A 15,226-nucleotide genomic window follows, 5' to 3' on the forward strand; every position below is an offset into this window, starting at 1 on the left:
TAAAAATAATTTAAAAAATCTTTTTATTATAGGTGGGATTTAACACAAGATTCACTGGGATTTATCAGGCTAAGAGGCTCAGCGTTTACAGCATACAGAGCATCACTGAGATATATTGTTCTTTACCCTGAACACTGTAATTCATGCTGTATGATGTCCACCTTCATCCGTGCACGTCATGAGCACAGCTAGCAAAGTGAACATAAAGCGGCAAGCATATGCACTAAAGCTACACAACATAAGCATTCCAGGCTAACTAAGCCTGGAATAACTAAACCACAAACATTTGATGGGTTTTACTATTTGGCTCAGCAGAAATAAACAGTATAGAAGTCTCTTTTTTTATTGTACCACTTACTTCAGTGCAAAACAAATGGCAAAAGCATTTTCTGCTCTCCTAGGTGATTTTTCTGAGCAATTGTGCTTTATCAGACTTTTATGTCATTTTGTAAAACTCTGCCTCTTATTGTAAAGAAATAAAAGAAATGAAAAAAAAGAAAATGAATGAGAAGGGCAAGGAAGCAGCGAAGAAGGAAAGGAAGGGATGGAGACGGGGAGAGAGAGAGAAAGAAGTTACCTACAATCTGCAGTTCAGAGTCTCACCTTTCAAAACTGGTAATGATCCATGTACAAGACTGAGAACTTTTGATAACAACCCTCATGGATTTGGAAAGTTCAGTTTGCATAATACAGAAAACCAAGTGCTGGCTAGTTCTTTCTTTAGATGCTATTATAATGCATCAGAGGAGAAGGAAGTGGATGGCATAGATAATACTATAATTTTCCCTGTTCGTACTGTGAAAGCAGATGGAGTTTTGCACCCATCAAGAAAAATTCTTCAATTCCAATAAGCCATTAACTGTTTCCTGGTTGCATATTTTCAGTCTCACAATTTTTGAATTCATGGCTTAGGCAATATCTCATGAGTAATATTTTTGAATACCACTCTTGCAATTCTTAGGTGTGGAGAAACCTTCATATAACTGTGGATTATGACTAAAGCTTTATAATGAAAGCCAAATTTCCAGTGCCCTTCTGCAGCCACTTAGCCCCTCATTCTCAAGTTATATTGCACTTCCAGGATGATTTAACAGACCACACTGAAAAATCAGATTGTGTTATGCATGATGCTGACAAGGTCAATAAAGGCTATTATATGAAGTTGCCTAGAGCACAGGGATTTTCTGCTTCTGCTACACAGCCATGATGGGACTAAATCACAGGAAATCGAAATATTCTTCTGGTTAATCAGAGATGGAGACTCCCATCTGCTCTCATTCCCCTTCAAAGGCAGCAATGCACAGCAGTGGACAGCTGATCTTGATCCAACCAAATAAGTCTCTTGTCTACAATGCTCCCTCAAAGTGTGTCACAACCAAACTAAGCGTTTGCTAGACCATAGCCCATCCTCTCCCCATGGACTTTACCTTGCTCTATCATCCAGGAGCAGAGCTCTTGGAAGAATCTGAGGGTGGTCTTGTGACAGTAGGTACCACCACAAGCAGCTTGCAGCCCAAGGAGTCCTCAGTCTGATTCAGCTTCTGCAAAAACCTCCAGAATGAGTCTCACCTGAGCACGTCTCGGGTCTTCTTCTTTGCCCACATCTTAGAACTGTCAAGCGATCTCTGAGTTGAAACCACTGAGGTGTTTTCATGACAAGTAGATAGTGTTAGCAGAAAAGCAAAAAGTACTAAACCAAAACAATAGGACTACTTACTGTTAGCTACTGTGTTGCGTAGAGCCTTAGCAAAATTGTTAGTGTCTTTGAGGTCAGTGAAACAAATGAAAATAAAAACCTTTTCGGCAAATTGGTGACAGACGACAGTAATGGAAGTTTTGAGCTATTTACCAGTGGATCAGAGCTACAGAAAATCCCACTCATTTTACTCATAAGAATAGTTGTAAGCCCTTTCAGTGTGATTATCCAAGGTTGTGAGCCACATCCTGCTGAAAGCAATTTGTAAATAAAATTCATACACTTTTCCTACATAAATAAAATCACATCACTTCATTATGGTTGCAAATTAAATAGAACTGTTTCCCGAGATACATGCTCCCCTAGGATAAAATGATGCATCTCAGCAGGACCAAGCAATGAATTGCCAGCATTATATTGGCTTATTTCTTAATTGTGAAAATAGCTAAAGATTGATTGGAATGAGGAATTGGTCTGGGCTTTTTGCATGTTTTTTTTCCTGTGGCTACTATGACCTCAAAGCATAGAAATAGCAAAATGGTTTTGTAGCTAATTATTACTATAAATTCAAAGGCGAAATATTTCTTTGTAATTTTGGTTATCACTAAGACAGTAATGAAATTGTATTAACAACACCTGTAAACGCATGAAGTGTAGTAAAATAATTAAATGGTTTGAATTTGGTTAACATATTAGTATTTGCAGGTGATGCTGCTGCTATTAACTTCAGGAGGTACTGCTCCAGCTAGGAATTAACAGCTAGTGAGAAAAGAAATTTGCATTCAGATAAATGCCAAGTTCATCTACTGAATCATTCCAGAAAGTAGACTTTGGATAACACATTACAGAAAGTTGTATGGTAGAGATTCTAATCCCTGATATATAATCTAAACTTTTCTCACATAAATTAGTCATATGTCAGCTAGTACCAGAGGGAGGACATGGTGACCAGTTGATCATTGTTCCTCATAAAGGATTCTTTTTTTTCTGTTTTTAGCACTTAAGGCTGCCGTTCTGTCCCTTACTCAGACTTCTGCTTCCTAACCTAAACAGCTAAGGTGATCCTATATGTTCCTGGGCATAATGCCAAATGGCCAGTCACAGGTAGAGAGCTCAAGCACGTGCAGCCAATCTTTATCTTACTGTCCTGGTTTTGACCGGGATACAGATAATTTTCTTAGTCGCTGGTACAGTACTGTGGTTTGGATCTAGTATGAGAATAATGTCGATAAACACTGATGTTTCAGCTGTTGCTAAACAATACACCATGGACTTCCCAGGTTTCCCATGCTGTGCCAGTGAGCTGGTGCACAAGAAGCCGGGAGGGAGCAGAGCCAGGGCAGCTGACCCCAACCAGCCAAAGGGATGTTCCATACCACAGAATGTCACGCTCGGTATATAAACTGGGGGGAGTTGGCCAGGAACCACTGATCATTGCTTGGGGACTGGCTGGGCATCCGTCAGCAGGTGGTGAGCAATTGCACTGTGCATCACTCGTTTTTTTTCCATTTGGGTTTTATTCCTCTTTCCCTCTCTCTCCTTTTCATTACAGTTATTATTATTATTATTATTATATTTTATTTCAGTTATTAATTTGTTTTTAAAAGTTTTTCTTTTTTCCCAGTTCTGCTCCCCATCCTGCTGTGGGGGGCAGGTAGTGAGTGAGTGGCTGTGGGATGCTTAAGTTGCTGGCTGGATTTAAACCACGGCACTCACTTGGTACATGAGTCTGACTAGCTGTACTGCTCGTGACATTATCTGTGTATGGTGGCAGTACCTCCTTTGTGAAATTCAGTAGCTTGAGGTCCTGGGTACCCAGAAAAATTGACACAAAAATACTGGAAAAGCCATGTGCGTTTTAAGCAAACTGTAAGTATTTAACTAACAGAGGAAAGCTTTCAGGAGGATGTCTGGCTGGTGGGTTTTTCTATATTTGACTATTTTGCAGTCCTAAACCATCTCAGTTCTTTTCCACTTTATGATAATTATTTTCCAAGAATTTGATCCTTTTTTTGTCCTCTTCTGGACACTTTGTAGTATAGTCATGTCCCTCCTGAACACAGGGGTGCCCACAGAGGTGGGGATCTCTGTAGATCCAGATATACCTGATAAATCTAGATCATGTATTTTCTTTAACTCCTTTTGGAGAAGCATATCACTGTTTGTGATCCGCTTTACACCTTGGACTTCTGTTCTACTTCTGTTAGTTAAGAAGTTAAGTCCTTAACTTCATGAAGTTCTTCATGAAGAATCTTCAGGAAGTCCTTCACAAAGAACTTCCATGAAGTCTTTAACCTCATGAAGTTCAACAAGGCCAAGTGCAAGGTCTTGCACCTGGATTGGGGGAATCCCCAATATCAATACAGAGTGGGGGAAGAATGGATTTAAAGCAGCCCTGTGGAGAAGGACTTGGGGATACTAGTGAATGAAAAATTGGACATGAGCCAGCAATGTGCACTTGCAGCCCAGAAAGCCAACTGTATGGTGGCCTGCATCAAAAGAAGCATGGCCAGCAGTCTGAGGGAGGTGCTTCTCCCCATCTACTCCACTCTCATGAGATCCTACCTGGAGTACTGTGTCCAGCTCTGGGATCCCCAGTAAAAGACAGACACCTTGGAGCAGGTCCAAAAATGATCAGCAGGATGGAAACCCTCTCCTATGAGGAAAAGCTGAGAGAGTTAGTATTTTTCAGACTGGAGAAGAAAAGGCTCTGGGGAGACTTTACTGCAGCCTCTCAATATATAAAGGAGGTTTATAAGAAAGCTGGAGAGAAACTTCTTACCAAGGCATGTAGTGACAGAAAAGGGGAAAATGGTTTTAAATTGAAAGAGGGTAGATTTAGACTGGACATAAGGAAGAAAGTCTTTATGATGAGGTTGGTGAGACACTGGAAAAGGTTGCCCAGAGAAGCTGTGGCTGCCCCATCCCTGGCAGTGTTCAAGGCCAGGCTGGATGGGGCTTTGAGCAACCTGGTCTAGTGGAAGGCGTCCCCGCCCATGGCAGGGGGGTTAGATTAGATGATCTTTGAAGGTCTCTTCCGACTCAAACCATTCTAAGTCCCCATTTTTTATGTGTACAATTGATGTTGCCTTGCTATATACAGCTGTATGCACTTATCATAACTAAATTATTTTTTGTTTCAGAGCATTTACCCTATTTAGCAATACAGTTTTGGATTCTAAACCTGTCTCCAAAGAGCTCACAATCCTTAAAACATTTCTGTTATCTACAGGTTTTGTTATATCATTCCCTTACACGTGATCTAAATTGCAGATTAAACTAATCCTTCCGGAACCCTGGAACTACAGTGTTGTCGAAGGTAACCTATTGGATATATTCCTTCACTTTTTTGGCAAGTGACCCCTGTTTTTTGAGTGCAGAATTTGAACACAGATGTATGCACACTTTTCTTGTAGGTTTTATCACCTTAATTTGCTTAGGAGAATGTAGTGGAACCAAAGCCTTTGTGAAACCAAAATAACATTACTTTTATTGATTCTTCATCTACTAGACCAGTCAAAGTCACTGGGTAGTCAGAGAAGGAATTACTTTCTTTAACATGACTTGCTCTTGACAAATTAGTGTTGGCTGTTTCTTACCAAGTTATTATCCTCTAAATATTTAAAACTGATTATTTAATTACTTGTTTCAGTAGGTTTCTGGATATTGGAGTGAGTTTGACACATCTAGTTGATCTTTCTTTACTCCTGGCAGACCTTACCATCTGCTATGAGGTCTTAAAAACAAGTGCTAATTATTCAGAAATCGTTTCATATAAATTCCTTCAGTACTCAAGAGGGCAAATTTGATCAATTATCCCTGGTCTGAGTACATTGTGCCTATCCAAATGTTCTTTCACCTGTTCTTTTGCTATTCTGGCTCTTAAAATTTCTATGTGTTAAGCATCTGGTTACCTTTTGTATGAAAGTTAAAACAAAATAAAACAGTGGAAGATTTTGTCTTCTTGGCAACATCATGAATTGATCCTCTTCCTCTGTAAGTTACAGGCTACACTTTATATTCTTTATATTTTATTTGTTAAACAATTTTTTTGTCTTGTCTTTTATGCCCTTTGCTACTCGTAATGCATTTTGAATGTTGACTGGGGAGGATTCTGAAAAGGCAGGAACCAATAAGTAGCTACCAGTAAGCAGTCCTAGTTCATGGCTTCTGCTCAGCTTGTGCCTGTCAGGCAGCAGAAGTGTGGGCATTATCAGATATCTAAACTTCAGGGCCCTGTCACTGCAAAAGCCATGGGAACACAGTTGTTGTACTCTAGGGTCCCCTTTACGAATCTCTTCCTCAATTGTACACAACAGTGGAACGGATGTGATCCGTTCACTGATTTCTTAAGGGAGACAGAAGATACTGACATTCAAATTATTGGTGAAAAAAGAAACTACTTTCTGAAGTTTAATTAGAAGTTCAATTTTTTAAATTAAGTTCTGTAGCTTTGTTTTTACTTCACATATGGCAACCCTGTGGTTTAAGCTATTAAGCTAAAGGCTTACCTTTACCTGATTTCTTTCTCATTGGGCCACCCATGCTAAAGGAATTTTGCTAAAATAAAAATTGAACATTCTCAGTGTAAAGAGATATATAAATGGGGTTTTTTGTCACTTCATGTTTTTCTGCTTCAGGATGCACATCATTATTGAACTAATTATTCAGGAACATATTGGAAGTTCTTTAAACAGCTGAGCAGAAACTTAAAGGTATCTACCTAGGATGCAGTGGAACAACAATTTTGTCTGTTTTATTTCTAAGCAGTGTTCATATTTACCCATGCTTTGCTGACTTCACAGAACCTTGATGAAGTGCCTCCAAGAAGCAAGCAACGGCATCTAAATTATTTAAGGAAGCATTCACAGCACTATAATGACTACTAACCCATCTCAAGAATAAAGGTCAGTAAATCTATTAGGGTCCTTGAGCTTTGCCTTGCTGATATTTCCAATTCCTCTAGCTCATTTCCCCTTATTTTAAAGAAAGGTAATATAATTTGACCTTGAATTTATTAATGGCCTATGCCACTAACTGTAGTAGTTAGGAAAACATGAGGAAGATGAAACTAAGTAATCATTCACACACCTTTTTTAGTTCCAGTTTTCAATGGCATTGCCTCAGCTAATCATAGTTAAGTGAAGCAAATATGCAACATTACATACTCAGCTATAAATATATTTGCATCAGAAGCTGCTTAATGGATCTGTGACCAAATAATAAATTATATTCATGTAGCAACATGGTACTTACCACTCAGCTCTTACTGGGAAAGAGCTCATGTACAGAAGTTCAGTGCCTTGGCTAAGAGAGGACCCTCAGGCAGGAGACACGGGCTTCTCTTCGCTGTTTTGCTGTTGCCTTATAACTATTGAGCTAACCAGTAGCTCAACCTTCCTGTGCCTGCCTTTTTTTTTTTTTTTTTCTGGCTGTACCAACACTTTCAAAGATGATGGGAAAAAAAACCCTCTCTCTCATTTTCTTCTAGGAGATTGCTGACATTCAAAAGAAGTTGCTCAATATTATTCAAGTTAGAATTAATATTTTCATTGGAACAAGGAGAAAAGACAGAGAAAATTGAGATTTATGAAGGTCATAAGAATGTGCATCGTTTCTTCAAACTTTCACTGTACTCTTTTGTTAAAGCTATACATGAAATAAAAATTCTCCCGTCGGGATAATACAATTCAGTATATCACACCACTTTCCAGCTTTAGTGAAACACAGACAACTTCAGGATGAAATGTGGAAGCTCTCCAGTAGCAAAGGGGGCAACACCTACTTCTTAACCTGATCAGGAAGACTCAATACCTGCAAAAAATGCAGAGCCTGGTATTATTGAGAAAGATGGCATGGTTCAAACAGACCGAGAAATCAGGAGAAAATGATGCAGCACTGTCCAGGTGTAGCTCAAAATATTACTGCTTCATTCCACATATGCAGAGCACCACTATTAATCACTCACACCTGTGTAATGCATCAGCAACAAATACTCATGGTCAGTGCAGGACTTGTCTGCCTCTGGTCAAATTGTTCAATCATTTAAAAGGGATTTAAATGATTGGATCGTAAGACTGATTTATATGAAGTAGCTTACCCAACCCATATGTACACTGTGACATGAATGTGGCTGTAAAGAAATATAGTATACCACCTGCTGATAACTGAGTAGTGTATCGATTATTATTCAGGTAAAAAAAAAAAAAAAAAAAAAAGGAGGAAAGGAAGTGATGCTTGCATTGTGTTAAAGTAACTCAGATGAGACTTATGTTGAGGATGGTGTGGTAATATCTTACGTTATCCAGGTCTACCAATAGCAAAGTCAACTAAGGTTAACCGTCCCCCAGACTGAGAACTATCTGTAGGTGAGACAGCCTACTCTTGAAACAGTAGAGCCCAATGGGACTGACTGTTTTGAAGCTAATAGATAAAGAAAACCTCAGATCCCTGTTAGCACCTAAATCAAGGAATTTTGTAAGCTTCCCTGCTGGCTGGCTGGCTTTCCTAGCTAAGTTCAGTTTCCAGCTACTTTTTCTAAAAACAATTGTCTCCTCTGTATTGTCACATGCCTTTTATCCTGAAAGAAATGTTCAAGCAGATGCACAAAAGAGGAGGCAATTGTCTAGAGGTACCTGCATTAGGGTTTGACCGATCTTGTTCAAATGCCCGCAAAAGAGTAGGAATGCTAAGTTATACAAAAATGCCACATAGTGAATAAAACTCAGGTTTCCAACAGCCCTAATAACTTTTTGTTCCGTCATCATTGTTTTTAATTTGATGTGAACTGCAGCCACACCAGCTGGTATCAGGGCACACCCCCCACACAGACAGGAGTGCTACCATGTGGAGATCAAAAGAATGAGTTATGACTTATTTAAGACACTGTCTTCTTGAAACATCTCTTGAAGACATGGTACCAAGAGAACCTGGCCATTGTAAAAATAACCGTCTGAAAGGGTCTCACGGGCAGCCAACTAAGACAGAGTTTTGTGAATAAATACAGTTTGTTCACAGAATATAGTTTAAATGAATAGTCCACTTTTGTGACAAATTCGTATCTTCGTACCATAGGAAGAATTACTGCTCTCCAAGAATTTAAGATTGTGCTATGGTCAGCCACTGAATGGGAATACTATTGATGTGACCTACAAAACTTAAAGCCTAAAGGTGACTTGTTATCAAACAATCTGTCTTGTCTGCCCTTAAAGATACTGGAGACATGAGCTTACCCTTTAATACATGTAAGGTTAACAACCCTTATGTGTGGTTGGATGGTGGTTGAAAAGAGCATGGCTCTTTCATTGCTCTGCGTTCACCTAAAAGAAGATACTCCTTAAGCATAAGTTTCGCTGGAAATAAATTGAAATGCTGTGGTAGCGTGCATTTTTGTTGGCATTCTAGTCATTTGGGTTGAAGCCAGATAAGTAAAGTATCCTTTTACTTCAAAAAAAAGTAGAGGGGAGAAAAAGCAACTGCTGGCATTTATGGCAAGCAAATGACAGATGTGAAAATCTAATAACATGTTCTTAACAAGGTGGGAAGAAACAAACATATATTCACAGACAGAGTCTCCAGGAATCCTATCCTGACAAGCTATGGCTATATTTCAGCAACAGGAACAATAAAAAATTAACATCACAGAAATGCACATTAGCAGTCCCTTTTTTTCTCCTCTCTTTATCAAATACAGGTTCAGAAAAAGTGAATTGTTATTTAGCTGGATGTTAGCAGAAAGCTCAACAATTCCGCTGTGTTTAGTACAAAAAAAAAATAAAAATATATATATATATATATATGGGTGTATCTTCAATACATACTGGTAAAATAATCAACTACATATAGTGGTCTTTAAGAAGCAGCTGAATAGTATTTGTTGCAGGGCTTGTCAAACTGCTTATCACTGGTTTGTTCCAATATGCTGCTGGTACTCTGGCTTGAAACCAGGGCATCATGTCCTTAAAATTAGCAATGTTTAAGTGCTTTCCTGGAGAGCAGCCAATGATACCAGGCAAGATAAAGTCCACTGAGCTTTTAATGCTGCAGTTGTATAGTTAAAATTTACAGATAAAATAAATTGGGTATACCCAAGAGTATCTTAATTTGTTCATCATATTTGGGAATTTACCCAAGTCTTTTCCTTTCTATTCATTATGAATAGATTTACTCTGAAGACGATGATATTTGTTCCTTTAAATTCCACCTGTCCTGTAGGGGATCCAGCTGCCTGACAGGATTAAGGCTTTAAAAAACATGAAGCCTAAGTACCTGCAAAAAGAGATATTCTCTTTCGGTAGCAGTGATGACACTTTTAAGCTTGTTTTTGCTTTCCTCACAGTTACAGGGACTGCAGCTACATAAGTAAGAGCAAAAATGAGTTTATATTTTTTCAAAACTTTTCTAAAACCTGTAAAATGATGGCCAGAGGCAGTTATTGTTCTGTTTTCCCATTTCTTTGACTCCTTGTCCCTCATGTATTTTGATTTTGTTTCTCTTCTTGCCCGGCCTCTGGGCTGCTTACACACTTTGTGCAAAATATGCACTAAACCAAAAATAAGGTGAATTAATATTTAAGCATTTAATGACCTGGGTCCAGATGCAGATATGAGTTGTTTCTATATACCCCCAAAATAGTATGTTTCATGGTAGGGAGTTTGGGAAAGCAGTTTGAAATAAGCAAGGGAGTTCATGTAGAATTGTGGAATATCCTTGAATATCCCGGTAAAGTCGAATCATAGATAAGGGTGACACCAGATTTGGAAGAGGAACAAACAGCTTTCCCCCATTCACTTTAAATTTTATAAATTTAAACGTCTGGATTGCTTTTCCACTAGAAAAGCCCAAAAGGCCACTAATGTTTGCTGAGAAGTATTTTCCTTACAATTTCATTAATATTGTGGCTATGTCTTAAAGAAAAAATCAATATACACAGACTATTGGGAAGTCTTCTCCAAACCCTGCTGGATGTCCATCACCAGTGATGCATTTAATGTGACGTTCTTCCTGCTCCCAGGCTCCCGCAGGCTCTTCACGTCACCTCAGAGAGAGCGCTCAGCTTTTGTTTCATGCACTTCCTATCCTCCAAATTTTTTCCCTTTCTCATCCACCTCTCCCCGTTCCTGGTATCACAAGACCTGGGCTCTTTTCTCAGCTTTTCTCCACGATGTGCAGAGCAGTGGGGAGCACCTGGGTGCTGAGAGGGGACAGGACCTCTGCTCTGCCCACATCGTGGCCCAAGAAGCCCTGGGTTCCTTCCTGCAGCCCTCAGCAGGAGGAAATACTGTCTGTGAGCTGCTATCAACTAAATTCAATAAATGAACATGTATATGAGCACGTGTTTAGACGATCACAGTGTAACCATGCTCTGATTGATGCCTACAGAGGCCTACCTGAGCTTCCTATCACAAATAAATTAATCAAGAACAGCTCATCCATTTAAAAATATTATCCCTGCCATGCAGCCAGAAACCAAACTGTTTGCAATCTAGTGATGAGTTGAATCAGTTCTTCCACTGAAAATTAAAACTGCCTGAAGGCAGCTATATTTAGTCTAAAATATTTTTCATGTCTTCATATAAAATGATAGGGAGCGACTACAGGCATACTATTGGTTTTAACTGAGTTTATTAAAAGCAGTTTCACAGTTCCATTTGGACATTGGCCACTTCTTTACATGTACAAGATGAATAATTCATCTTTAAAACCACAGTTGCCATTTGAAGTAAATTAAAATCTGAGGATCTCCAAGCAAAAGTACGGGCTGAAGTAGGAGCTAAGATATATAAAAGTCTGGTATTGAAACAGGGCAATGTTTTTCTCTGCATGAAATTCTTCTCAATACATTTTAGCCCTCTACAGTATAGGTGCTTCAATAAATTCAGTTGCCTGGAGGCCTTTTCCATTTGAGAAGGAGAAAGAAGATGCCCCCAGAGCACAGCTTCAGCCCTCTGAAATGGCTCTTTCCATAGGCCAGGGAGAGGGGCTGGCAAGAGGATGCTTCAATTAAGATATTTAACAGTAAAACAGCTAAAAGTCGAGCCTGCTTCAAAATAGTGCCTTAAGCTATATACCACAAAGTGCCAAGGACCACCAGCTGGTTAAACTTGGTGGCAGATGTCATGAAGCCAACATTCCCCACAGGTTGCAGAGGACGGCCAGGCTGTGCAGACCCAGATCTGTCAGTGCTAATAGGCACGGCTGTGGTCTGGGAGCAAAACTTAGTAGCCCTAGAGCTACTGGTTATTGCCTTCTCCATCTTTTTGGCCACAAATATCTCTCCTGGGAATGCTGTAGTTATACAGAGCTTATTACTGGGTCCTTATTCATCCCTTTCTGCAATTCCTTTAGGGCATTTTGTGGCTTAAGACAGGTAGGAGAAGCAACTGACAGTCAGTAAACTATGGCAATTTTCAGGGAACCTATGGCTTCTGAGGTGATCATTGTCAGTTGGTTTAAATTACAGAAGTCTTCAGGCTATTCTATCAGTGTCTGGATTTCTCAGGATTATGAGAAAAAATATCAAGGATATTTTCTTCTCTGCTCAGTAAAAGGATAATAAAATCTCTCCCTGTAGATTTACTTAAGGGAAAAAAAAAAAAAAAAAAAAAAAAAAGGAAACCCCCAAACCTTTCTCATGAATTTTTTTCTTATGAGCTAGACACTAAAATCAAAAGTAATGACATTAGAATCTTTTTTTATATGGGCTCTGGGGCCAGGGAGGAACAGAACAGAGAGAGAGATGTACAGCCTCACACTGCTCACATTGTGGTCCAAGCTTGCTCCAAACATTATCCCATCAAACCTGATTCATAAAGGCGGTTCAACAGAAGGAGGGAGAAATTCATTATTGATTGTTCAGTGTTTCATCCCAAGTTACATTCGCTCAGAAATAATTTTTTGACTCATAATGAGCCCATTAAATGGCACTTATGAAAAACAAAACAAAAGTTTGAACGATTTTTTGATTCTGTCACTTGACTTCATTGTAGTTCTCTAACATTCACCGAGCAATTTATTTAACCATAAGCATAAATTATGTACCCACTAGCCAAAGAGCTCTTAATAAGTGAAACTGACAGAAAGACAGAAAGACTGAGATTAGCTGACCAGTTCTTTTCTCCACAGAAACCATAGCTCTAATTTTAAGTCATATCATATTAATTTGCTTTTCCTTCACAAGTTATTTTTAGTCCCAGCCCTTTCAGATTGATGTGTATAGATATGAAACAAGGCAGGTGCATGAGCTCACTCCTTTTTATTCCTCAGAGTTACATTGGAATATTTACCAGTGGAGAAAGTAAGAGCCAACAACGAGATTTCAATTCAGTATTTCACAGTACCTCTTTGGAAAGATATTTGTATGATTAATAATCGGTGTTGAAAGTACAAGATATGAATCAGCCTCTATGTCTTGATGATTGGCTCTGTGAGAAGAAGAAAAAATATTCATACCAGGGGAAAAAAAATATATTTACGATAAATTATTGGAAGTGATTAAAGCAATCTACTTGCTGACTTACTTAGCTAGGTAATCACTACAGCTATGGTCTAAGGAAAGAAAGATTTCTGGCCTAGCTTCAGTTTAAATATATGAATTGATATCTCAGAACATGACTCCTTAGCAGGTCATTTCTGCTTCTTATTCACAGGGCAGTTTAACCGCTCGATGAAAGGCATAATTGCTGTGAACACAATGTCCCTAGCATAAAAAGAAAGACAAAACATTATTGCACAGATCTGAAAACTGGTGCAAATGCAGACCTACCTGGGGAAAAAAGAAAAAAAAAAAAGAAAAAAACAAAGAAAAAGAAAGATGCTATCTTTGAATTATCTTGGATCAATAGTAAATCTCTGACTATACACTGCAAAATAGGTATTCCTGTGCATTCTCTGATACAATTTGTTCTTGCTTTTTCTTTGGTAAAAGGGATGAACATATTCAATTAGCTTTCTGAAATACAGTGTCATTGTTTCTTTCTCCTACCTTTTTACCCATGGACATTTTCCCACTCATTTTTAGTTACTGCCTCCTGTGGGCTTGTGTAGCAGACATGCTGACTCCTTAATTAAAATTGCATGCCAGGAAGTAAGTAACTGCCAGCTGAATGCTTGCCTCCTACTGTTGCATTCTGTCAGCTCAGGGATGGTTTTCTTTCTCCTCCCCCCCTTATTTTTTTTTTTTTTTTTTTTTTTTTGGGAAATGTCAGTTGCTGTTTCTGAAAGTAAATTTGGGAAACTCTGGAAAATGCACTTAAACTGGTGATTAAATCTAGAAAATGTCATTATTTTTTCTGTAGAATTAAAACACGAGCACATTAAAAGTATGAAGTCAGTTTTCTGGGTCCAAATAACCAAACACCATGCAAATGAATACTGGGAGAAAAACACTGATGGACAAACCAGAGGGGCTTATGCTGCAGGTTGGTACCCATCTGGGGACATATTGTGGAATGCTCCTGGAATTAAGCAAGAACCGCCCATGTGCATTTCCCACGCCCTAGATATTTCTGTTTTCCTGGAGGTAAAGTCCTGTTTGAGGTGGGGGAATAAGTGCGGACACCTGCCTGAAGCTTCCCAGGTTTGAGAAGAGATGTGGGGCAGCAGCTGGTCTTCAAGAACACAGAAGTGAAGCGTAGGATCTCTGCAGAGCAAGCAGGCCTCTGTGGGCTATTGCCAAAGCCATGGCTGGGAGGCCAAGGGAGGCCGGCAGCCCCATGCCAGCACCCTTCCGGAGGCTGCTGCTTCTCTGGGCCTCTGCACTGATCCTCAGCTAGGATTTCTCCCTGTGAAACACAATCACAATACCTTTGCCCTGAACCAAGGTGGAGTGGAGAGCTAAAAGCCATTTCTAGAGTGGGAAGGTTGCAGACGCAATCACGAGGGCCCAAATTAGGCTTTTGGTTGCCTCAGGTAGGGGCCAAGACATCCACTCTTCCCTGCCTACACCAACGTTTGTTGATTTTCACTATTGCATCCCATGACGTCAGGCCCAGGCAGTTGCCTTTTTTGCTTATAGGAGATTGACTGAGAACAGAAACCTTCTCACAAACAGAAGGAAATAAAAGGAGTTTGGCAAAAGTTTCTCCTGTTCTTTCAGTTCTGCTTTTTTTTATATTCCTCATCCTGTGAATAGAAACTCACTTATTGTTCCAAAGCTTTCCAGATATCTACAGGGGTTTGAAACAGGCTGGTTTGTTCGCCCTGCTAAGTGGAATCTGCCTCTATGTTGGCCGCCTGAGAATCTGAAATTTCATTTTCACCCTAATTAGAACAATACATTCTGGCACGGACCAAGACGTAGGGCATATACCAAAGCTCACAAGCAATCGTGCTTCTTGGTTTCCACTATTTTTCAGGTTCACTTTGTTGCTATGAGCAGAAACAGATGTGTTACAAGCACACCAAAAATTCCAAAATAAGCATCTGTTTCACTACATCAGTGCCTTTGCGATGCCTTGCACCGTACTGCACTCACAACGGTTGCTGAACACCTTTGATATGAAAAAGTACAAACGATGAGAACTGCTGGCT

Source organism: Falco biarmicus, chromosome 5 (assembly GCF_023638135.1).
Source record: "Falco biarmicus isolate bFalBia1 chromosome 5, bFalBia1.pri, whole genome shotgun sequence".
Taxonomy (NCBI): Eukaryota; Metazoa; Chordata; class Aves; order Falconiformes; family Falconidae; genus Falco; species Falco biarmicus.